The sequence below is a fragment of the Sciurus carolinensis genome, chromosome 6 (assembly GCF_902686445.1).
Source record: "Sciurus carolinensis chromosome 6, mSciCar1.2, whole genome shotgun sequence".
Classification (NCBI taxonomy): Eukaryota; Metazoa; Chordata; class Mammalia; order Rodentia; family Sciuridae; genus Sciurus; species Sciurus carolinensis.
The window spans coordinates 60,686,166-60,710,650 of NC_062218.1; the positions used below are offsets into that span (position 1 = coordinate 60,686,166).

Below are 24,485 nucleotides of genomic sequence, written 5' to 3' on the forward strand. Positions count from 1 at the left end.
TAGCAAGAGCCTGGCATGTACCTGCATTATAACACCATTATCATGGTAATAGTAGTGGTATTTATCACTGCTATAAATATTTTCTTGTAGGACACCACAACCTGATCAAGTGAGATTCATCCCAAGAGCCACTCCTGGGAAGGAGAAGAGAAGCTTCTATTTTCAGGGGACAGGGGAGAGAGGGAATGAGAGGCAAAGTAAACTGTTAATGAAAAGTGGGAGGTGGGGGCATAGTCCTGGGCATTTGCCCTTCCTCTTACCTCTCATCTCACAACTGTCCATTCTGTGAAGGGTGCAAGACAGGCAGGTGAGCGACAGGAACAGGTGTGACCTCTAGAGTTTAACTGCAGGGAACAACCAAACCTCCATTTCATTTAAGGAAAAGCTGCATTTGTGTTTCATTTAATTCCAGGAACCATTGTTAAGTTTTGTTCACTTGTTGACTTCTGGTAACTATGTTTCACATATAAAATAGTATCCTCTGTCTCCATGACAGCAATAGATCTATAATAATGTTTCTTAGAAATGGCATTTCTCTCCAAAGACTGAACAAGAACTAACAATGGAAGAGTCCCAGGCAAATAGCTCTCTCTTTTTACTTCATAGTGCAGAGGCGGCCTCCCTAAGATTCAATTTTCAGGGAAAATATTAATTATTTTCCAAAACATTATTTCTGGAACCAGAGAATCTGCCATGATATCAGAATGTGAATGACAACCAAAAGCATCTCTGAATGTGAGTTAATAAGTTTGCCAAATAGAATCAAAGTAAATCCATCCCCCAAGAACAATATTATGACTTGTGATGCTTAAGAAAGAGGGAGTGCCTCTTTCTTAAGCATCACAAAATGCTAACAAAATGCAGGTGCCTAACAAAAATGAACATCATCATTTAACATTTATCATTCACTTGACTAATATCAGGGAATCAAAATGTGCTAAACACTAGACAGATGTGGAAAAAATATAACTCAATAATTTTGCCCTTAAAATGCTCAGTCCTCACCTATAATCCCAGCAACTCAGGATGCTGAGGCAGGAGGACTGTGAGTTTGAAGCCAGTCTTACCAATTTAGCAAGGCCCTAAGAAACTCATTGAGACTCTGTCTTTAAAAAATATATTAAAAAGGACTGGGGATGTGGCTTAGTTGTTAAGCAGCCCTGAGTTCAATCCCTAATACAAAAAAAAAAAAAAAAAAAAAAAAAGACTTAATTCAAAAGGTATGACAGACTTAAACAGAAAACTGTAGATATGAGGTGTCACAGACAACACCAAATAGTAGAAATTAAGTTGGGACAGGTGGGAAGGGACTGGTTAAGAGGAGCTAGGACAGTGACTACTAGTTGACCCTCACTATGCCGTCTCCCTCTTCATTTTAGCAGGATCCTTCAACTTCAGTTGGGCACACAGTCAGCCAGCTAAAGTTTTACTGTTCAGTATGGTGGCCACTAGACACACAGGGTCACTAAGCATTTGAAATGTGGCTGGTCTTACCTAGTGAAATGATAATATTTTAGATATATTTGGTTAAATACACTGGGTTATTCCACTTATCACTTTTGACCTTTCAACATCATTAGAAAAGTTTAGATTATATGCATGGCTCACGTTATATGTGTATAAGACAATGCTGAGCTGAAGATTCTGATGTTAGGTGCGAGAATGTGGTAAGGTTGTGGCTAATGGAAGGTGAATAGGAATAATGTATGAAATGTCTAACATGAGCTTTTCAAAGGAAGGGCTATGCTCTGTGCAAGTTCTTCCCCTGGTGTTCCTGGGTGGATGCAGACGAGTGGTGGCAAGTCAGCTGCCACCATGCCAATAAGGAGGTGCCCTAGGGATGGCAGAGCAGCAAGAGAGAAGGAACACAGGCCCTGGATATCCTCCCACAGAGAGCCACCCTGATCTCCACTCTCGACTCACTGGCTTAGACCTTTACATAAGACAGGTACTCTTACATTATTTAAATCTCTTTAAGGTAAATAAAAGATATTCTATGAATACAGGAGAGTATAAGAGAGAAGTTCCTAAAGGAGATGATACTTTTAAGGATATCTTAAAGAGCAGGAGGAGTGATGTTTTGTTCATGAAACTTGAAGGGTCAAGGGCAAGAAGAAGAGTATCTGGGGGCAGGGACGCAGTAGAATAGGGAGAGGAAGAACAGGGATTCACGGGTATGCACAGTGAGCTCTCTAACAAGGAAGAGGGAGCACTGAAAGTATGAGGTTGCAGAGGCAGATCAAGCCCTGGAAAGCCTTGGATGGTGGGCTGGGGACCTTGAACTGTTATCATGCAGAAAGGGGAACTACTGAAGAGTCTGTCCAAGGGGGGAACAATCAATTCTGCTTTCCGATGGATGAATGGTTCTGGTGCCAACACAGGGTCCATGCTCCAATAGCAGTATGGAGAGGATGTGACAGAATTAAGGCCTATTCAGAAGGTAAAGTCATCCTAGGAATAAAAAGAGGAGATGTAAAAGCAGACTCTTGGGGTTCTGGGTTTGAGAAGGGTACTCACAATTGAGGCAGGAAAGGCAGCAGGAGAAGTCATTTGGGGTGGAGCAGGGAAGTGACAGGGTTAGTTTCAGAAACTGTTTATGTCATAAACAGCTTCTCTTTGTCCAGTACTTAAAAATGGTACAGAATCAAATCAAGGACATAGGTTTCATGTGGGCATTTATGTGGTCACCCAGTGATCACAAATATTGACATGCAAACCAGGGGTTTCAATATGCCTGAAGGTGGGAATGGAGGAGGAAGAGAAAAAGAGGAAAAATTCAGCAAAATCATAGAACCCTGAGACACTGATGAAACTCTCTAGCCTCTTCTCAGAAAAAAAAAAAAAAAAAAAAAATGGAGAAATACAAAACCCAAGACATCTGAGGAAAACAGAGAATAAAAAAGGAGTCAAAGCTATCACAGAATTTAAAGCAAATGCTTTGCTCCAAATAGCTCTTTCTCAAACCCTTCATTAATTTTACTAGTAATAATAGCACCTCCCTCTATTGCTTAGAAAAGTTCACCTTCTCTAACTTGTTACTGTTTTCTGAGGAAGGAGCAATACATACCAAAAGATAATTCAATTTAAGTTTTGTTCCAAATTAAAATCAGCAAAGATGGGATTGAAACTCACAGTAATTTTTTTTTTGCTACTCGAAACCACTGGGATATGCTACTTTACAGAACTTACATATTCATTTGGCTCATTTTTTAGGAAGCAACTCGAGATAAAATTTCATTGCTAAAATATTTTTAAATGCTAGTGATTAGAAACCATAAAAAACTAATTACATAAATGCCTTTTAAAAATGTGACCCTAGGCAAGTTACTTAAATTCTCTGAGCTCCAGTTTCCATTTCTTTAAAATGATGATAAAATCAGACCCACCTTCCTACCTCCCAGAACTGTTGAGAATTAAATGGAATGCAAACTGCAAATGGATCAAATGGATATACAAACTCTTCTCTTATACAGAAGAAACTCTGTGAGACTACTAAAATCTCTTTTTTGTATGGAACAGCAAGCTAATGGACAAAAGGAAAACAACAGCAATAATTAACCATGATTTTCATAAAAAGCTTCCTAGACAAAAAAACCATCTATTCCAGGGGTGTTTAATGCAGATTCCCAGGTTTCACCTGATAGAGACTCTCATTAAATGGTCTCAGTGCCAAGGGTTTGTATTTCAAAGACCTCCCCAAGTTCTCCTGAGTAGCTAGTTCAGGGCCCAATACTCTACCAATCCTAGAAAACACCACCCAGGATAGCAGACCCTTTCAGTACCAATTGTACCTCAGATGGCTGGAATCTGCAGCTGTCAATCTATTTGTGCAGCATTTATAGAGCATACCCAATTCACACAAGTCACCGAGCTGGGCTAGGAGCCTGTGGTCTAGTGCAGGAGACACATGACAACATAACCAGTGATGATAACATGGTGCAGATGTGCAGTGACAGAAGTGGGCCCAGGACATGAGCACAGGGACAGATGGCAACTGACTCAGTCTTTAGGTGTCCTAAGAACAGGAGTCAGCCGGGTCTTTGCAGGGAGGAGGGAGTGAAAGGAAAAAGGAAAAAGGAGCAGAGGTCAAAGTGCAAAGGCATAAAATCAAGTATCCAGGTGTGTTGAAGGGGTACCTGGGAGATCTCTCTGCAGGAGGCAAGGTCAGAAGAACACCAGAGCCAGACCAACAAGGGTCATGGGGACCGAAGTCTACAGGGAGCTGGTGAAGGATTCTAAGTGGAAAAGTAGACTGCTGGGCTTTGCATCTTAAACTTCCCTCTGAGAGCACAGAGGAGTACGGATGGTGTTGGAGGGAAGGAAAGGGATGCAGAGAGAGGAAACTGGGAATAGGGTCTATTGTTAGGAAGCCATTACAGTGGCTCAGAGAAATTATGAAGTCTGAAATAGATGAACACAGTTGAGACAGGAAGAACTACACAGAAATTAATTAAAGGTCTGCTAGTTCAATGAGTATCCAGAAATTTGAATCTCACTGACTTTTTGGATAATGCAAAATGGGAAGATGCAGAGCAACATTTAGAGTGATCCCATCAGGGCACACCTAGTATATCTAATACCTAAGAGGCAGGTCACTTAATATCCCCTCCTGTAGGCCACAAAAGTATTTTAAGACATAACCTTAAAATGAAATGCACTGTAGTAATAACCAAAAAAGAAATTCAGTGTAAATATTATTTTCTGATTTTGCTTTTTTAAATATATATATATACACATATATATGAGATTGATATGCATGTACATATATCATGCCAGTAAAAACATAAACAAAGCAAATGTAAATAAAACTCTTAATGTCTCTCCAACATATAATGAAAGCAACCACTAAACGATATTTTATTTTCTTCATTTATCTTTTAGTTTTAAAGTGATCTTTAAATTTCAAATCAAAAGATATTATTTGAATTCAGTAAAATACTTCAAGTCTAAAATGTTCACTTAGGAAATAAAACCACAAAAACTCACAGCTCTCACTCTGCTTCACTGCTTTACATGTTAAACATAAAAACTCCAAGAGATCACACAGAATGACAGATTTAAAGTAATTCAAGTTTTGCTTTTAGTCTTTATCATCACTGTTATTGCTTATTTCAAACCTACTGTGCAAATGCACTGTTAAGTAGTGCTATAGCCATGCACAGTGGTCCCTGCCTATAATCCCAGAGGCTCTGGAGGTTGAAGCAGGAAAATTGCAAGTTCAAAGTCAGCCTCAGCAACTTTGCAAAGTCCTAAAGCAACTTAGAGAGACCCTGTCTCTAAATAAAATATTAAAAAGAGCTAGGGATAGTGCTAAGTGGTTAGTGCCCCTGGGTTCAATCCCTGGTACCAAAAAAAAAAAAGTGCTACTGAAATCAGACACAAGGTGGATCCAGGTTCAACCTGAATGATGCCAAACCTTTGTGACTCTATTTCAGAATGAACATTTGTAGTATGTAGAGGGTTCAGCTATTTAACTTGGAGTTATCAGACTTAAATTCCTTGTTGACTACAATGTGAATCAAAGGATTAATCACTAATACGTGCCAATTTTAAGTTTAGTGAATATTATTAAAATGCAACAGTGAGGGCAGCAATTCCTCAGAACCTAAAGCAACAAAAGTTGGTTTTTGAGGAGCAGTAACTCTGACAGATATTGTCTGAATTGCTGGAGCATGACTAAATGGATGAAAATCAGTTTTTAATGTGTTTTTAAATTCTCTGCAGAAAATGCACACCCTATTGTCTGTACCTTGGGGGCAGGAAGAGGGGAGCATGTCCACTGGACCTTGGGATGCCAATGGAAACTGAAACACCAAAGGGGACAGAGTCAAGTTCAATTAAAACGCCAAGTGCAGGGCTGGGGTTGTAGCTCAGTGGTAGAGTACCTGCCTAGCACACGTGAGGTACTGGGCTCGATCCTCAACACCACATAAATAAATAAAATGAAGTTATTATGTCCACCTACAACAAAAATTTTTTTTTAAAGTGCAGAATGGTAGAGAGTGGAACAAAAGCAAACAGGATAAATCCTTGGGAAGCACTGAATGAGAAATCACCCTCACGTTCAAAACCCAACACATTTAAAATGCAACAGATTCCAGTTTTGACTTCATGCATTAAAAATACGGGGAACAGAGCACAGAGTCTAGAGTATTGTGCCTAGTCTGATGCTTTTCCTCTAAAAAATAACCATGAACTTGAGAAGTCATAATTAAACAATTAGATAGCCAATTAGACTCAGACAGGGCAGGGGCAGGGTATGAAAGAAAACAGCTTGATTTTTTTTTTCCTGTAAGACTTTAGGATGACTATGTAAATCAGATTCTCAAACATAGACTAATATCTCATATGGATTGTGACAATGTAAAAAAGGTGAGGCAATTATTCTGACTACAAAGACAAATCTGAAAATACACAGCTGCCAAAAACTCTTTGAGCAAGTTGACTAGAGCATAACCTTTTCTGGTCTCTTCCACATGTGGACAAACTGGATTCCTCCCCAATCCTTCCACAAAAGCACCACAGGAAAGTGGGAACAGGATCCAAAAGTCCCACAGACCAGGGATCAATAAGCAAGGTACTGCACCTGCATCAGGTTGCTTAACCTCTCCACTCCTTACACCCCTCTTTTGAAAAATACAGATATGTAGTAAGGTTGTTGCAGGAATTAAAGATAACATGCAAGAGGCTCCAAGTCCAGTGCCCAATCAAGGGAAAGCAACCAGTGGTCACCATCATCTTCATTATTAATATCAAACTCCAGGACTCCAAACAAAATTGTCTTTCAATAACTAATGAAAGTGTCATAAGTTACTTCCTATGACAGAGCCCTCAAATGCTGCGGGAACCACTTAAATGGTCAACTAAACCACAATAAGCTTCATTTTTACAACGGCACAAAGATGTTCATGACCCAGAAAAATTATTAAAGATCCCTATCTTATGCAGTAGGAATAATATGCACCCCCAGAAGATACAGATGGGAGAATATATTTTAATGTATTAAGAAGTTAGATCCTAGGGGGCTAGGGTTGTGGTTCAGTTGTGAGTGCTTGCCTACAAAGTATGAGGCACTGGGTTCAATTCTCAGCACTGCATATAAATAAAATAAAGGTCCATTGACAACTAAAAATATATTTTAAAAAACAAGAAGAATAAGCATCTAGATCCTTCTCAGGGAGGCAAAAGAAATTCCAGACTCCAGAATAGTCAAAGTATACTTAGCCCTAAACATTCCCTGTATGGAGAAGTGAGCAATTTTTTTAAAGTGTTTTGTTAAAATTGAGCATGACTCTAAATCCAGATGAAATGAGTAAAAAGTTTTCATCTCGCCATCCACCTATTCATTGCACCCACCAATCCAAGAAAGAAGTGTCTTCTGGTCACCAGGTTTGAAGGATCAGAAGAGACTCATGCTTGGGGGCTGTGAAACGCTCTCTTAATGAAAGAAGGAGACATGCATTAGTAAACCATTTGTACATATACCTTCCCGCCAATATATGAGAGAAGTACACAAAATGTCTTTGGTGATAAAGTGGTTTTTTTTTTTTTCTTAAAGGGGAAATTTGTGGTCTAATAAAATGCTTTGTGAATGTTTTTTTCCTCAAATGGTCTTATACTCTAGCTAAACAATGAAACAAGAACAGTGTCCTTGTGACTACAAGGGTAGAATCAAGGATTCCTACAAGAACAGGGCCACTCATTAGTCCCTTTTCTTACACAACAGGCCTCTTTGAGACTTTCTTCCCCTAATTTGAATTGGCTCCACATTTTTTTTACACATTACTAAATGCAGAAGAGTTAAATTAACAAAGAGACTTAGAAAGTGGCACAGTACCAATTGATCACATCCACTGCTTTTCCACATAAATATTTATAGCAATAGCAAATCTGGGTCATAAGTAACTATCAGTATAAGGAGCTATCATTTAATACTTATATTTCCTTAAACTTTCCAAAGTGCTTCCATCTCTAGCTCTGTAGCTTCATTTGACTGGTAAACTATAACCTTTTATCTAAAGGGCTGTTATTGTCCCCATTTCATAGGTGAGGAAACTGAGAATGCAAAACAACCATGTAAAGTTAACCTAGGTTTGTGCCTCCAATCGCAAGTCTAATTTTGAGACTCTGAGATCAACTGCATTTCAAGCAAGAATGACCCATTAGGGATAGTGTCATGGCAGTGGTAGAGTGCTTGCCTAGGATGTGTAAGGCACTGGGTTCAAGTCTCAGAACCACACATAAGTAAATGAATAAAAAAATTAAAGCTTATCAACATCTAAACAAATATTTTTTTTAAATTATCCATTAATAAACAATCCTTATTTTGCTACCTTGTAAAGAATAAATCCCTAGCTGGTTGATTTGTAGAGAGAATAATTTCTTTTTTAATTTTTATTTTTTACTTTTGTTAGTATTAGAAATACAGAAGAAAGCTCTGCTTAAACACAGCATATGATCATTTGACCTCTGCTAGTCAAATCTCTGGCACTATAAATATCAAACCCCTAAAAAATTGATACTTAATGGTACTCCTGTGCCAGCCACATGAAATATATTTCAAAAGGCTGTTTAACATTCTTAGGGGCACTGCATATTATTCATAGACTCACAGAAAATGGCAGATGAGGAAACTGAGATCTATAATACCATCAATTATGGGCTTCTGACAAAATGCTTGTTTGATTCCTGAAAAAAAAAAAAATGCAGAGAAGAATCCAAGGAAGAAAGTTGGAACAAACAGCCAGGACCAGAAGTGCCCACCCATGGACACCTCATCCCCCTCTTATCTCCTAATTGTACATGGTACTAATGCCCTAGACTAGCTATATTCAAAATGCTTCTTTCTATAGATGTGTCTCATTGTAACCATATTCTGAGTTTTGATATTCATCTCTGTTACATACATTATATAATGCAGAAAGGGATATGCACATTTTAGGGTTGACCTTAATTAAGCTATTGATTTGGCAATACATAGTACTATTTTTCTATACCATGTGTTATTCCTAAATAAGAAAATTTAAAAGTATGAACGTGAAAAACATGATGTATAAAGCTAGTTTTTCACTTCAGTTATAAGTTTATATGGACAGGTGTGAGTAATAGGACTGCTTCTAATCAAAAAGATATCAACTCCAACAAGCATGTCTGCTTAAACTCTCTTAATAGTCTTCAGTGTTACATGGGATACAGCATAAAGTTATAAGTTTTACATGCCGAGTGATGGTAAGGCTCACTATTTACACTATGCAATCACACATTATAAAAAGAGAAGGCTTATGGTAGAACTCACTATCATTCTTCATTAGCAGAAAATATCCACTGTATACTTGCATTTCAAATGCAATAATTCTATATTCAATAAAGAAATACAGGGTCTCTGTTCTACTGCCTAAGAAAATGTGCTGTATCTATACAATGGAATATTACCCCGCTTTAAAGAAGAATGAAATTATGACATTTTTTGGTAAATGGATGGAGTTGAAGAACATCATGCTAAGTGAAATAAGCCAAACCCAAAACACCAAAGGTTGAATGTTTTCTCTGATATGAGGATGCTAATTCACAATAAAGGGAGGGCACTAGGGAAAAATAGAGTTACTTTGTATTAGATACAGGGGCATGAAAAGAGGGGAATGGGTAGGGGGTAGGAATGATAATAAAGTGAAACAGACATTATTACTTCATGTACATATATATCTGCATGATCGATGTAATCCTACAATATGTATAATCAGGAAAATGAGAGATTACACTCCATTTATGTGTGATCTGTCAAAATGTATAAATGCACATGAAAAACAGTGGAATGAAACAGAAAAACAGGGAATGAAACATTACCCTATGTACATGTACAATTACATGAATGATATGAATCTACATCATACACAACCATAGAAACAAAAAGATGCACCCCAGTTGTGTACAATGACTCAAAATGCAGTCTGTAAAAATAAAAAAATAATTTAAAAAATAAATAAAAATAAAAGGTGTTGCATAATTCAAGAATTTAATGAACTCTTTTGATGTCCTAGCCTTCAGTCAGATATGATTTCTAGCAGCAATCCTGATTCTAATAAAGAATTGAATATGCTCCAAAAATGTATAAATGCATTCTACTGTCATGTGCAACAAATTAGAACAAATAAAAAATAATTTAAAATAAATAAATAAATAAAAAGGAAAGGGGACATACCAAAAATCCATCCTTCCAAAGAAGTAAACCACTAGATTTAAATCACACACACACACACACACACACACACACACACACACAAATAAATCAAACCACAACATAAAGGGCTATGATAACTTACTTGTAAAATCAATAGAATTCAAAATTTTTATTATGGTAAAATATATATAAATTTATGGTTATATACACACACACAGAGTTCTTTATTGCTAAAAATATACTAACTCAAAATCCAAAGGCAAACACACAAATAATTCCCAACAGCTGCACAAACTACTGAACTAAATACAAAAGACTCTTCACACACATCTGTGTAATTGCTTAATTTAGAAAAAGGTGGTTTCTAATTTGTTTGTAATTTCAACGTAGCTCATTTAATTACATATGTATACAGACCCCCCCACACACACACACACACAAAACAGAAAAATAAAAAGCATCCCAATGGCTCCAGAGGTGATTGAATGGGCACCACTTCAGTAAGTTTGGCCTTAGATGTGTTCTGTCCACAGGCATATCTTCCAGCCTCCTCTGTAAATTCCCACGTGCTGGGGCCATAAAGACACTTGCCAGATAAAGGCATCCTGGCTGGACATCATCATCCTCCAAAATAGCTGCTCGTAAACAAGCAAATTCAAGTGCACCAGCTACTCTAAAGGGGGAAAGGAACTGTGAAAGTCTATCAGTGAGGGAAACCAACCACATATTTGGAATTCTACAGGAATAAGTTAACCAGAAGAAAACAGGCACCTGGCAGGAAAAATGTTAAAGAAATTATTGAGATGTGATACACTTCCTGTCAAAACAACACATGAGTTCATGATTCATTCAATTAGTACCTTCTAAGTACTCTGTGACTTTAAATGTTCCATAATTTTAGTGATGCTCAACTGTGGTACAGAAGGATTTCATTTTTTTTTTAAGTACTAAGCTGTTCAAATCACCCTGTGCCCCAAAATACATAAAAGCCAGCATGTACTCACTGTATTCACAACAACACTCTTTAATGTCACTAAGGCAAGATATGCTTGATGATTTACCTTCCCTGGTTTAGTTTTGTCTTAAGCTGTGGCCTTCAGTGCAATTCAAGGTTGTGGGGTGCTTAGCCCTGGACTGGGAGCTGTCCCCCAACAATAGAAATATTGAGAATCACTTCACCCTTGAGATAGTAAGAGAAATACCAGGACCTGTACCAGAATCTCCAATATTCTCCACATAGAAATTTTTATCCATAAACTAGACTTTTGCATGCAAATATAAGATGTAAAGTCATCATAAAAAGATTGCCAAAATAAACTTAAACTGGTTTTCTGTGTGTGTGTGTGTGTGTGTGTTGCTAGGATTGAACCCAAGGCCTCACAAGTGCTAGGCTAGCACTCTGCCACTAAGCTACACCCCCAGCCTAAACAAGAACAGTCTTTTCTATTTGATAATATCCAAGGCCTTTCTGCTCCACAAACAGCTACTATAAATGTTCAATTTATTTATAAGCCCAACTTAGCAAGTTTTTTTCCTCTATGAACAACAAGTAATTATGTATGTCTAAAAAATAAACTTTAAGGCAGACGCAAGAGTTTGTGGCTGACTCTACCATCTAAAAGATATTCCATTTATGAAATAAAGTACACAGGTTTTCATTACAATGGCTATTTCTTAAATTCACTTCTGTTTTTACATCATTACTGAAGCAGATACATACTTATAATATAGATTACATTTATAACACCATAACAGGAGAAAAAACTAAATAATACTTTTGGTCCCTATTATATATATCAAGCATGGCTTTCAGAAAAATGCCTTTGTTCAGGCTGCTGAGAGCACCGGCCACACCATCTCCACATCCCACATATTCACCAGCTTTCTAGGCGGCTGATCCGGCAGCATTGAGAAGTCCTCAAGAGCTACTTGGACATCTCTTATCTCTTATCCTCCAACACCCATCATATGCCTGCTTCCTAGTAGTTACCAGTCCAGTTCAACTCAATGAAGATTCCAAAGGCAAACAGAACGAAAAAGCTTTGGAAAGAACTCCGGGACGATAAGAGAGGGTTTACAGTCTCCACAGGCAGCACATAAAGTCCCAAATAAAATAATGCCTGATGTTCAAATCACCAGTATAATAGAATATCTTTATTTTTAGGTTTTATGAAAGGTGAAGGGATGTCATGTCTTTTTTTATTTTAATATTTTTTATTTATCTTTTAATTTTTTACAGACTGCATTTTGATTCATTGTGCGCAAATGGGGTACATCATTTTGTTTCTATGGTTGTACATGATGTAGATTCACACCACTCGTGTAATCATACATGTACATAGGGTAATGATGTCTGCCTCATTCCACCATTTTTTAAAAATATGAAATGCTTCACAAATTTGCGTGTCATCCTTGTGCAGGGGCCATGCTAATCTCCTCTGTATCGTTCCAATTTTAGTATATGTGCTGCCGAAGTGAGCACAGGATGTCATGTCTTAAAATACAAACTTTCTATATATACACATTGTTTGCTTTAATATTACTAGTCAGAAATCACATGATATTCCAGAGGTTTTCAAGATTTGCTAAAAAAAAAATTATGAAATCAAACAGAAAGAAGACCTCCACATTTCTTGAGAGAAAGGTAGGATGGAGGTAGGGGGAAAGAAGAGGAGAAAGGGAGGAAGAGAGAGAATGAATAAATGAATAAATGTTCTTGTTTTAACTGAAAATTGATGTTTATCAAAACTGTCATATATTTCAGGGCATATTCTCCACCTAGTCTAAATGGAACTAGGTTTATTAAGTTCCATCTGCTAAAATGAAATTAATACCCACTTCTGCTCATCTTAAAATTCCATTAAAAATAATTACTAGATTATTATTGGCTGATTCCACCTCCCTGCTCATGAAGTATTCTGACAGCAGTAACTTGAGCTGCATGTGACAGGGTAATCTCAGAGTATTAGCAATCAGTTTTCCCTATGCAGATACAACTCCAAAGTACCATCTTCAAACTCAACTTCCTGAACAATCTAGATGTTGCCAGTCAAGGGTCTGACTGTGCTCTGGGAACCAAGCATTATGCTAGTAACCCAAGTGGCCTTAACACACCATCCTTCCCTCTACAAAAACTGCAAGATGGAACACACCACAGGTGGGCAGGCCCCAACCCCTTGGGTTTCAGATGAAGTGAGCAGAGTCCAGAGAGATGGCATGACCCACCCAGCATACTGAGCACCATGTAAGATTTCCACCCAAATTCCACTGTGATCCAACCTTCACTATATCCAGACTGAGAATCGTTTTAAAATCTCCATCTATTGCCCACTATACCCAATGCAGAAACCACCATAATCAAGTTCAACTCACACTAAAAAGACTTCCAAAATTCATTGAAATCCAGACATCTCACCTACTTCTCTTTTCCACCGCTGCTTGTCTACTTTTGTGGACACTTTTAAAGTATTATATAATAGCATGACAAGAAATATATAATGGAAGAGAAATGCTCTTGTGGGCTTCTGTGGGCAAAAACCAATAAATAACAGTTAATGAAGATAAAGATTGCTACCATGAATGTGGAAACAAAATCTTACTCTTCATTGTTTTTAATTTATTAATTTATATGTGGTGCTGAGAATCAAACCCAGTGCCTCACACATGCTAGGCAAACACTCCACCACTGAGTCACAACCCCAGACCTTACTCTTTATTTTTAATTTAAAAAAACTCTTCTGATAAACCAATATCAAAATTAGACTCAGCATTCTATCAAGACGAGATGTTTCTTAAACTGCTGGTTAGGTAAAGTTGGATTTTCCTTAGGTCAGCCCCATTTTTTGTTAGAGGAGTAATCCAAGTGCAAAGTTAACCTGTGACTTAGTGCAGCCCTGAAGAAGATAACATAGTGTTCAGAGTAACTGCAAAACAACTCAAGTTATCTATGCAAAATTTGTGTGAAATCTTCATCACCTTCTTGCATAAGATTTTAGCACATTTTTGTAAGAAAGCTAAAAATCAAAGGCCATAAGACCAAGGTTCTTAACAAACATCTAACTAAATGAGACCTTTTGACTGAAACCAAGAATTCCTTTTATTTTCAATCAGCAAGCTATCAATATGCCTGCTGATCAAATGAGAAAATAGTACATAAATATTTTATATAACTTATTCTGACAGGAAGTATTCAACTGACAAGAAATGCTTCTCTTTTACTCCCCTGAGACTCCATAAGTTAAAACCCTATATTGGTAATAGGCTTTGTACATTGTCCTTTGCCTCCAAGAATAGGGAGCAGCCAGCAGGAAACTTGCTCAGTCCCTGGGGACTGTGATAACTGGTATGAAAGCAACTTCCAGAAATCCATTCATGAGCACTTGGGAACAAGCTGCAAACTTGGCAACTCCATGAAAGGCAATCCTTTAAGCATTAGACCAGTTGCTTCTTTTACATGAAGATGGCTTCTGAAAATAAAAGGGAGACAGATTACATCTTCCACAGAGTGATAAACCTAGACCTTAATTTCCCTACCACTCCACCCAATTCAAATTAGACCTCCACCTAACATTACCACAGTCAAAAAAATCACTACCAAAAAAAAATTCCATTTGTTCATAGAAATAGCCAAAGACCTCCCAATTAGAAATGAAACTGATGCTACAGAGATGTGAAGATATCATTACATTCAATGTACTCACAACTCTAGCCTTCCGATTTCTAGATATGTGCTGTTTTCCACTTGTACAACTTTTTTTTAAAGCCTTTATTTTGGCCTTCTACCTGGCCCCTTTTCAGGAACAAAGATGAAGAATCTTGTTCTTAAAGAGCTGTATCAAACAGACTAATGGCCCAAATAACCTCAGGCTTTCCAAAAAGCTAAGGGTAAGATGTTTGTTTCAATTTATTTTTTAAGCCAGAGTGTCAAGGAAGGAATAGATCTGCCTTGGGCTGGTGAGAGAGTGAGGCAGAATGATAAAGAAGTAAGGAGAACTCCTCTATGTACTTGGACTTGATCTCCTCTGGAAGGAGAATGCTTTTTTAATTAAAGAGGAGAGAAAGAACATCTCTAAATGGGAAAGTCAGTTTAAGTGAGTATCAATCTATTTTAAATAAGTTTCAGGCTGCTGGACATGCCAGGATAGGAAAGAATTCAATGGGATTTCCTAACTACATCAGAAATTGTGGAAATTGACTCGAGGTGTCATTTCCATTTTCAAAAACGAAGATTCTACAAATTCTAGACAGAACACCTTTCGTGTAAATCCTAGAGAAGCTTCCAGAGCAGAAAATTTGAGGACTGGTGTACAAATATTTCAGAGAGGAAACAATAGATACATAAAGCCAGTGGAGTTCTCTAAGAGTAAGTGACCTGAGAATCACCCCATTATATTATGTAGTTATAAGCTATTAGACTGGTAAATAAAGAGATAAAATAGATAATGTATACAGCCTTATGATAATATAGAGGTTTAATAATCAGATGCTCATACAAATAGGTGGTAATCAGTTGAATGATTCTACCTGAAACTGATGAACATCAGTGTGAATAGAAATGTATGTAGGCAACCCAGATCGCTCGACCCCAGACCTCACCCTCTAGAGGTTTCGTTCTTATTTTTTTATTTATTTTTTATTTATATATATATATTTTTTTTAGATGTTAATAGACCTTTAATTTTTATTCATTTATTTATACGTGATGCTAAGAATCAAATCCAGTGCCTCACACAAACTAGGCAAGAGTTCTACCACAACCCCAGCCCTGCTGCTTTTATCTTTTAATATTACAACCATTTATATACAAAAGAGGGTGTTTTCATTTTATATATATATAAAATATATATAAACATTTATGTAAATATATAACATTTAATGTTATATATATAAATATATAACATTTATATAAATATAAATGTTTTCATTTTATATATATGTGTTCTACTTCATTAAGCCTAAAAATTTTAGGAATTTTTACAGTTTTTTGTTTTTGTTTTGTGATGCTGGGGATTGAACCCAGGACCTTATGCATGCAAGGCAAGCGCTCTACCAATGGAACTATATCACCAGCCCAATTTTTGCAGTTTTTAGAATTATTCTGAGAGTTAGGCTAAAAGCTATCTTATAGTTGAAGTTACAATTAAGTTAGTGGCATAAGTCTACTTCCATCAATAGAAGTTTAAGTGCTAGATAAGTATTAAGGTAATCGTTGGTAAGCATATATGTGTATGTGTTCATTTACATCTATATATCTGTATACACACACATATGGTGGGTAACTTGAAACTAATAATGGTTAGTGAATGTTATAAACTTATAAACAAGTTAAAAGATTTCTAAAGGCCAGAACAAATAGTTAAATATAGGAAAATACACTTAACAGAGATAAAAACTGTTTACAGGATGGAAAGGGCAATTTTTCACAATCTCTCGAATGAGATGTGCCTCAGCAGCAACATGTATAAAAAGTTTGCAATTTCAAGATGCCTGTGAACCTCGAGGATCAATAAGTACTATTGCTTAGAAGTATCATAGTTTTACAACTATGTTTATGGAAGAAGTCTCCTCTCAGGTTTTTTTTGCCAAGTAATTTACACAGACTAGTTTAAGTCCTTATAACAATCCTATGAAAGAAATAAACTAAAAGTTTAGGTGACTTGTCCAAGACAAGGTAGAAGTGGCAAAGCCTTGGGTCTCCCTGTCTTTCTGGTTTCCAACTGCTAATCTTATCCATGAGGTTTTACTCCTTCCCTAGAAGCAAGGGCATCTCACCAAGGCTGGGAAGGGTCTACTGTGCTCCACTCTGTCAACACCTTAAGAAGAGTATAGTAGATTTGGAATAAGTTCAAAACTAGGTAATGAAAGAATTCAAAATCATACCACTTAACAAAAGCTGCAGAAACTTGAAGGGTTTTTTTTTTCCAGTTTCAATAAAAGAAGTTTAAAGGCAGAAAGTCATTAATTTTCAAAAATGTAATTGGCTATCACAAAAGAGAAATTGTTCAGAATGGTCTCTAAGCAGCAGAACCAAGATGAACTTAGTATGAGGAAGAATTGTTTTGAAAGGCTCAGCTTTCCAAAGATAGACTAGAATATCTTTATGATGAGTTTCTCATCACCGAAAGTATTCAAGGACAGACTGGTCAACCATCTGGAGGTATGTTATACAAGGGAAATGTTGTCTGCTAGAGACTAGACAAAAACTTTCCTGTTTCTACCAATCCAAAGACTCAGATTCCAATCAAGAATTCCATTCATTTCCTCAGACAGAATGATACAACTTCCTTGGAAATGTCCACAGAGTCTCCCTTTTACATTGGAAAGAACCAGCCTTCTACTTCCTGAGCAATTTTGACCTTCCTTTCCCTGCATTACAGTATTTTCCAATGCAATCTACAACTTATACACAGGAACACACCACCACTAGTCTTTGCAGCAATGCTATGAATTGAAAGGACCTGAGACAACAATTGGCAAAATAATTACTTAACCAAACAACATATATATATATTCTGCTTTGAGCTCTAAATCAGGGTCCCTGTCATCAGTAGGCTTACACTGAGGTTGGAAAGTTGAGATTTACACACAAGAAATTTACACACAATGAATCTAGGGGCAGGTGACAAGTGATGAGAGGAACCAGCAACGTGTTAATAGGAATTCAGAAAAGAAAGCAGTTCGGTTGCTACCAAGTAGAAGGTTCCAGAGAGAAAGTGCTATGAGAACTACTATAGATGTTAGCTAGGAAGAAAAAGAGACCTACTGTGAACAAAGTCACAAAAGAAGTTACATATATAGTATTCATCAGTATCCAAGGGATTGGTACTGGGACATCCATGAATACCAAAATTTGAGGATGATATATCCTTCAAATAAAATTACATATATTTGCATATAACTCACATCCTCCTGTATACTTTTAAATTATCTCTGGACTATTTGTAACACCTAATACAATGTAACTGCTAATTTAAATAATTATTACATGGTATCATTTAGAGTAGAATAATAGTGGAGGGAGTTTTTACATGTTCATTAAAGACATTTTTTTCTAAATTTTTTGATATGCAGTTGTTTGAACCCAAGGAAGCAGAACCCATGGATGCAGAGGGCCAGCTGTATACAGCACATTTCGCAGGTCGTTACTAGTCCTCCCTGATGGAAGTGAGGTATTCATAAGGGGAACAGTTGACACACCAGCAAGGTAAAATAACACCATGAGAAACGGTAGGCATTACCCTTTCTCTTGACACGATGGGATAAAGAATGCTAGAAACAGCTAAAGATTAAGAAAGTGGCTATCAAACCTAGCTGCATATTGGCACCACCTATTTTTAAAAGGATGCTAGGTTCAACTGAGACATTATGAACCAAGGTGATTCCATTGTACAACCAGGCTTGGAATCTTGGGGTAGGGGCTTAAAGTAAATAACTCATATTTCCAGTAATCACTGAGCATCCCCTACATTTTGAAACTCTAACACTTGGTCACACAGCAAATCAGGAAGCAAAGAGAGCAAGCAAGAAAAGGAGGAAGATTGTTGACAAAGAGCCAGGTGACAACAATAATAGTCACAGACAATAAACAACGGCTTTGGGTCTTTGTCTGAATCATGCAGCCCAATGAAAATCTCCTAATTTTCACCACACTTAGAGGTCCTTAATGAAAATTCCTTTGCCCCTGATTTTATTTTTATCATAAAATTAAGAAACAATTAGCCTGTTTGTCAGTCCTCTTTACCACCCAGCTTCCACACGGGGGTGGGGAGGTCCTCAGGAGGAAAGGACCAGGGTAGCCACATTACCCACACATGTAGGATCCAGACTTCATGTCTGAAATCTCTCTGGACTAAGTCCAGAAAAATAACTGCAAGTCATTTAAACCGCGTGACTGCAATTAAGGTGAGATAAAGCAACAGTAGTAATAGCTTATCATCCCTTCAAATGCTTATGGTCACCTGCTGCAGGCACAATACTGACCTGTGGACTGCCCATTCCTGACAGTGTTGACCCAGGCAGGAAAGACTGAATTGACAAACACCCTCCCCACCTTCAATTTTCATGACGGGACAGAATGTTAAAACTGAAAGGGTCTAGAGACCATCCAGTCCAATCCTTTCTGTTCTACTGGATGAGGAAAGGTAGACCAGAAAGCATTCATACTTGCCCAAGGTTAAATGGCTGGGAAGTTACCAAGGACTCCGTGCCTGCCTTGAACTTCCAGCCTAGAGCTATTTCCCCTGGGTCACACTGACATGTCACCACATTCTAAAACTTGGAAAACCTAGTAAAGTCACCACTGTTTTGTGTTTGCATTTTTGTCTTTGTGTGGGGGATCAAACTCAAGGCCTCATGCATGCTAAGCACATGCGCTACCACTGAACTATTCCCCTGCCCTTACCACTCATTTTAAATGGTTGTCATTTTCTGCAAATGTAACCATCATCATTTTCTGACACTTTCTGCCAGGCACTACTAGAAGGGCTCTCCATCAATTAACTCATTGACAAGCCAATAAAACAGGTTACTACTATTATTCCTTTTTTACAATTAGAAAACATAAGGTAGAGAGAGGCCACATAGCCAGGCCAAAGCTGGGACTGACCCAGACAGTTTGGCTCCAAAGTCCACACTCAAAACCACTTTGTTGAGAGTTTATGAATAAACTTTTTTAAGTTATAAAATGATGGAAGAAAAGGAGTAAGCCTTAAGCACCAAGGGCATGGTGACCAGAGTTCATTCATAGTTTAGAGAACTAAAGCATAATGTCAGTTAATGTATGCAACATATCTCTTGATCATCTATTTATTGAGTGAGTTCAGGGAATGTCTGGGTATACTTGATGAAAATATTTTAAAAAGCATATTTTTAAAAAGAAAAAAATGACCATAGGCACACCATTCAAACAAAGCCTGTCACTTGAAACAGGCAGGATGTTATTTGCATGCTAGTTTCGGAAGGGTCTCTTCTGTGCACACTACTGCAGAAAGCAAAAGTACCATTGCTGACTTCTGCCTTATCCAGCCTTCACTCATAGATACAATTTCTTCGATTCTTAAAGAAACATCACTTCTATGTTAACTTTCTAAAGAAAACAAACCTCAAATTGTTAATAATTAAGGAAATGATTAAACTGAAATATGAGAATATACCTCTAAAGATTAATAAAAACACATTTTGATGAAAGTGTTCAAAACCAACATCACTGGAACAAACAGCCAATATTCAATTATATTACTTTTTCTCTTATTAAAATGATGTCAAATCTCATTATCTTGCTTATCCAGGAGAAGAAGTCCAGGAGCAATAATGGTACACATAACCAAATTACAATTGTGCCTAAGATCAAATTTCAAGGGAAAAATGGGAGCCAATTAAGAAGATACACTATCACATAAAAAAGTCACATGACTTATTTGATCAACCAAATGTCCTCACATAGTCTGCAAAAGTCCACTCTGGAAATACAGCAGATCCACAGCCCACAGAATTAGAGCAAAGAGCAGTGCCAGGTACATAGAAGACTCTCAATAAATATTTATTGAAATAAAGAGAGGCTGGGGATATGGCTCAGTTGGTAGAATGCCTGCCTTGCACAAGGCCCTGGGTTCAATCCCCAGCACCGCAAAAAAAAAAAAAAAAAAAAAAAAAAAAGAAAGAAAGAAAATTTTCAGAGTGGCACATGATAGATGTCAAAATGGCAAAACAACAGAGCAACATTGCCTTGAGCTTTTGAGAACTTCTTTTCAATAGAATAATAACAAAAGAACCAAAGGTTATGGAGACTGGACAAAATGACAGAGTGCCATCCACTCAGGACAAGACACTCTGTCATACAGGACCTGACCTACCCTTTGTAAGCAAGAAAAATATTTCTAAGCCCAGCTTTGCCAAGAGATCTGGACTCAAGCCCTAAAGGGTGGCATAATATTTACAGTACAACTCTTAACATGGCAAAATTCCCTGAATTTGGTACATTTCAAATGTACTACTGTTTTTAATTTAGCACCCTCAGTAGGAGTTGCCCAGCATGATCCACCTCTTCATAACAAATCTTATGAAGGTCACGGTTGGGGGAGGGACCCATAGCTACTCTGCTCCACTAAAAGCAACATAAATACAAATGCAATTAGATAAAACCTACATAAACCAGATCTGTCATATCTAATCAGTAAATTAAAGCATAATAAAATTATAGTCATCCTGGGAGTTAGAGAGTAATTTAGGTTCTTTTCAGTACCATGCTAGCCATGCCCCAGTAGAAAAGGGTTTTCCAACAGTTATATCATGAATCTTTTTTCTTGGGAGTCAGTACTTGGTCATAAACCCTGGAAGGACTTGAAGTTAGAGCTTATGTATCTAATTTAGTGGTGAGCAATTTTGTACTGAATACTTAATACAAAAGTAATAGTATATCCCACTATTTGTTTTAATACTACTTTAAACACATTTCCTTTTCTCACATGGCATGCTAAAGGAGGTCATGTATCAGGGTTCACCTGAAATTCCTGCCCAATTTAAGTCTTAGCCACAAGAGTAGTTTCTTATAAAAACACAATGAGAAAATATTCCTAACACTTCTACAGTACTCATATGTATAAAAAGAGAAAAAATGTGAAATCCAAGTAGAGTCCCTGATGAAATTTCATAGACCCTTACCAACTAGTATTTCTTTCTTTACCTTTAAATGTTTCTTAACTGCTTACAGGACAGACAGTACTTCAGAGAAAAGTCAAATGACACATCTGTTACATAACCTGTGCTTAATTGGCCAGATTATGTGGTTTTGATAAGAAAAACAGTCAAAAGCAGGACAAACACTCTCTGTTCTCCATTATCCCGTGAGCCAGGACACATCTGAATCATACACCCAATAACCAGCTCTGTGACTTAGTTTCCCTAACCACTAACTATCAGGTCTGCTGCTATTCAAATTCCTATTTATTCAAAGTTAATGAGTACAATAATCACATACCAAGTCCACAGCAGAACAGTACATTGAAATACTATATTGTATTAAAAATTCCAAAGACTCTTGCAGTATTCATTTCTTTTCTTTTATATACTCCGAAGGGGTTAACTTGGCCATTGGTGAAGACTAGGCAAATCCTATTTGTTTTGACAACATTTATATAAAATTCCAGGACAAATACATAGAAACCTTCCAGGTGAAGTTATCACTCTGGACCATCATGTGTAGAGCGAATCCCACAGAACCTAACAAGGACAAATCTTTGATTTTTCTGGCTATGAAAACAGGATTTTGTTTACCTAGACAGCTGAAGGAGTAGGAACACAAGAGGACAAAGCCTCAGGATACATGGAACCTCAAATGATCAGTTCCTTATAACCAGCTTACTTGTTTTTGTATTTCTTGCCCAATTGGTGCGGTCTGGTGGTAAACCTCATCTCAGTCTGTGGAGACTGAGACCCAAGCAGGGGTCGAGGGAGAAACTGTGCACACACAAATGTTGCCTCCTTTCTCCGCCCACTCAGCTGCAACATTGGAAGGACCCCGTGGACTCCTAAAGTGGATTCTCTCTTGGAAATCCAACTGGTGTCTGGGAAACCAGAATTGTTTCCTAGGGGGCCTGAGGACCCAGTTTCCACATGGTTTTCCATAGACCAGAATGGCTTCTCCGCTTTTCCGTCGACTGTAGACCCGTCATTATGACCCTTAGGCAACACTAAGCATGAGAATATTGGGGTACAACAACCCATACCCCAGATATTCCAGAAGAAAACAATTCCATAAAATAAATGTAAGAAATCCCACAGAATCCTGAAAGCTCCTCCCAACCAAGAGGACCATAGATGCTTTCTTAAAACACTGCAAATGTTTCCACACAAAATGTTTGTTAGTGTTTGCGCCCGGAGCTTGAGCTTGGTTTGCACTTCTGGAGTCCTTCCAAGCACCTCAACCCCAGAGCAGAGGCACAGAAGGGAAGGGGGACCCTAGCTTTCGAAGCTCTCCCTTCTGCGCTACAGGAGTACCATTAATTTCCCCGGCTCCGGAAGGACTCGGTCGGATTTTCCCCCCGCCCATCCCCTGTCCCCAAGTGCGGCCGACGGGGACAAGAAGGGTCGCTGCAGCCTCACGGCGCTCTCCGGGCCGTGCCGCCTGAGCAACCTCGCGCTCCGCAGCTGCCGTTGCCGCGCGGGGCTGAGCACTCTCTGCACTTGTTGCGGTCCCCGACAGACCGGGAGGCGGCGCCCATCCCTCCCTCCACCCAGCCCACGGTAGCACCCCCTTTTCACGTCTGCGGACCCCTGCGTCCTGGAGGACGCAGAAGCAAGTGGCCTCTGGAGAGAGTTTGTCCCCTGTGAGCTCAGGTGAGCAAACTTTTCCGCCCAGGGCTGCCAGGAGACGCGGAGGATGGAGCCCCAAGGAGCATTTACCTGGAGCTGCGGCCCCGTAGCCTCCGGAGCCCAGGCGAGGCGCAGCCCCTCGCGGCCTGCCCGAGGGCGACCAGGAATGCGCCCCGGGCCCGCCGATGCCCGGAGTCGGGGAAGCCTCCACCCGGAGCTGCCAATACCCGGCGGCGGCCCTGCTGGGGCCCGGGCGGAGGGGGTGGAGCCGAGGCTCCCGGGCCCGCTGGCTCGCCAGCCACTGGTGCCGCCCCCGCTCCCCCCGCGCCTCCCCGCGGCCACTGGATCCCGCGACTGCCCACCTCCAGGCCTCCACGGCTGGCAGCCGCCGCATCACAAGGCGAGGCCCGTCCGCCGCGCCCGACACCGGCTCCAGGAGGAAACCTGAAGCTGCTCCGACTCCCAGGGCTCCACCAGCCCCTCCCGCCGCGGGGCGGTGGCGGGTCGCCTCGGCTTCCCTTCCCCCGGCACGGAGCTCTGGGACGCGCGGAGACTGGCGCGGACCTGCAGCGCCAAGGGAGGGACCGGTTGCACCCGAGGGGCGGCGCCCGTGAGCCCTGGGGGCCCCCACGCCTAGGCGCCGCGGGAGGAAGGGGCTGGCGGTCTGCTCCTGAGAGGAGTTGTGCCAAGCCCGAGAAAGGCTGTCCTAAGCCAAAAGCCACCACACCCGTGACATAATGCGACCCAGGTCTATTACAATAGGCAGTATTATTTAAAAAACAGTAAACGCCCTCTTATTTCATGAGGCTGATGTTCTTCTGGCCCGGAACTCTGCAAGCTGTGAAACCCTTCACGTTTGTGCATGCGAGTGGCTCAAAGTCGGTATAATTCAAAAACGTACGAAAACCATACCCTTTTTTTTTTTTTTTACAATGAACAATATGAAGGGTTTCTTTATCCTCCTTTATCCACTTAGATCTGATTGCAAACCTAGGTTTGG

General features: G+C 39.0%; 1 protein-coding gene and 1 non-coding gene across 3 annotated transcripts in view; both read right to left on the reverse strand.

Annotated features, from left to right (window-relative positions):
- Positions 1 to 24,023, reverse strand: part of Arhgef28 (Rho guanine nucleotide exchange factor 28) — a 309,587-nt gene extending 285,564 nt beyond the window's left edge. The window contains exon 1 of one of the 2 annotated variants that reach the window (XM_047556977.1): positions 23,848 to 24,023. The gene's annotated coding sequence lies outside the window, so the exon portion shown is untranslated. Of the gene's footprint in view, positions 1 to 23,575; positions 23,740 to 23,847 lie in introns of those variants that run through there. The other variant, XM_047556976.1, reaches the window with a different exon arrangement.
- On the reverse strand, positions 12,553 to 12,659 carry LOC124987775 (U6 spliceosomal RNA). Its single transcript, XR_007109284.1, has one exon. It is a non-coding gene; the product is annotated as a U6 spliceosomal RNA (small nuclear RNA).
- Positions 24,024 to 24,485: the final 462 nt, after the last annotated feature.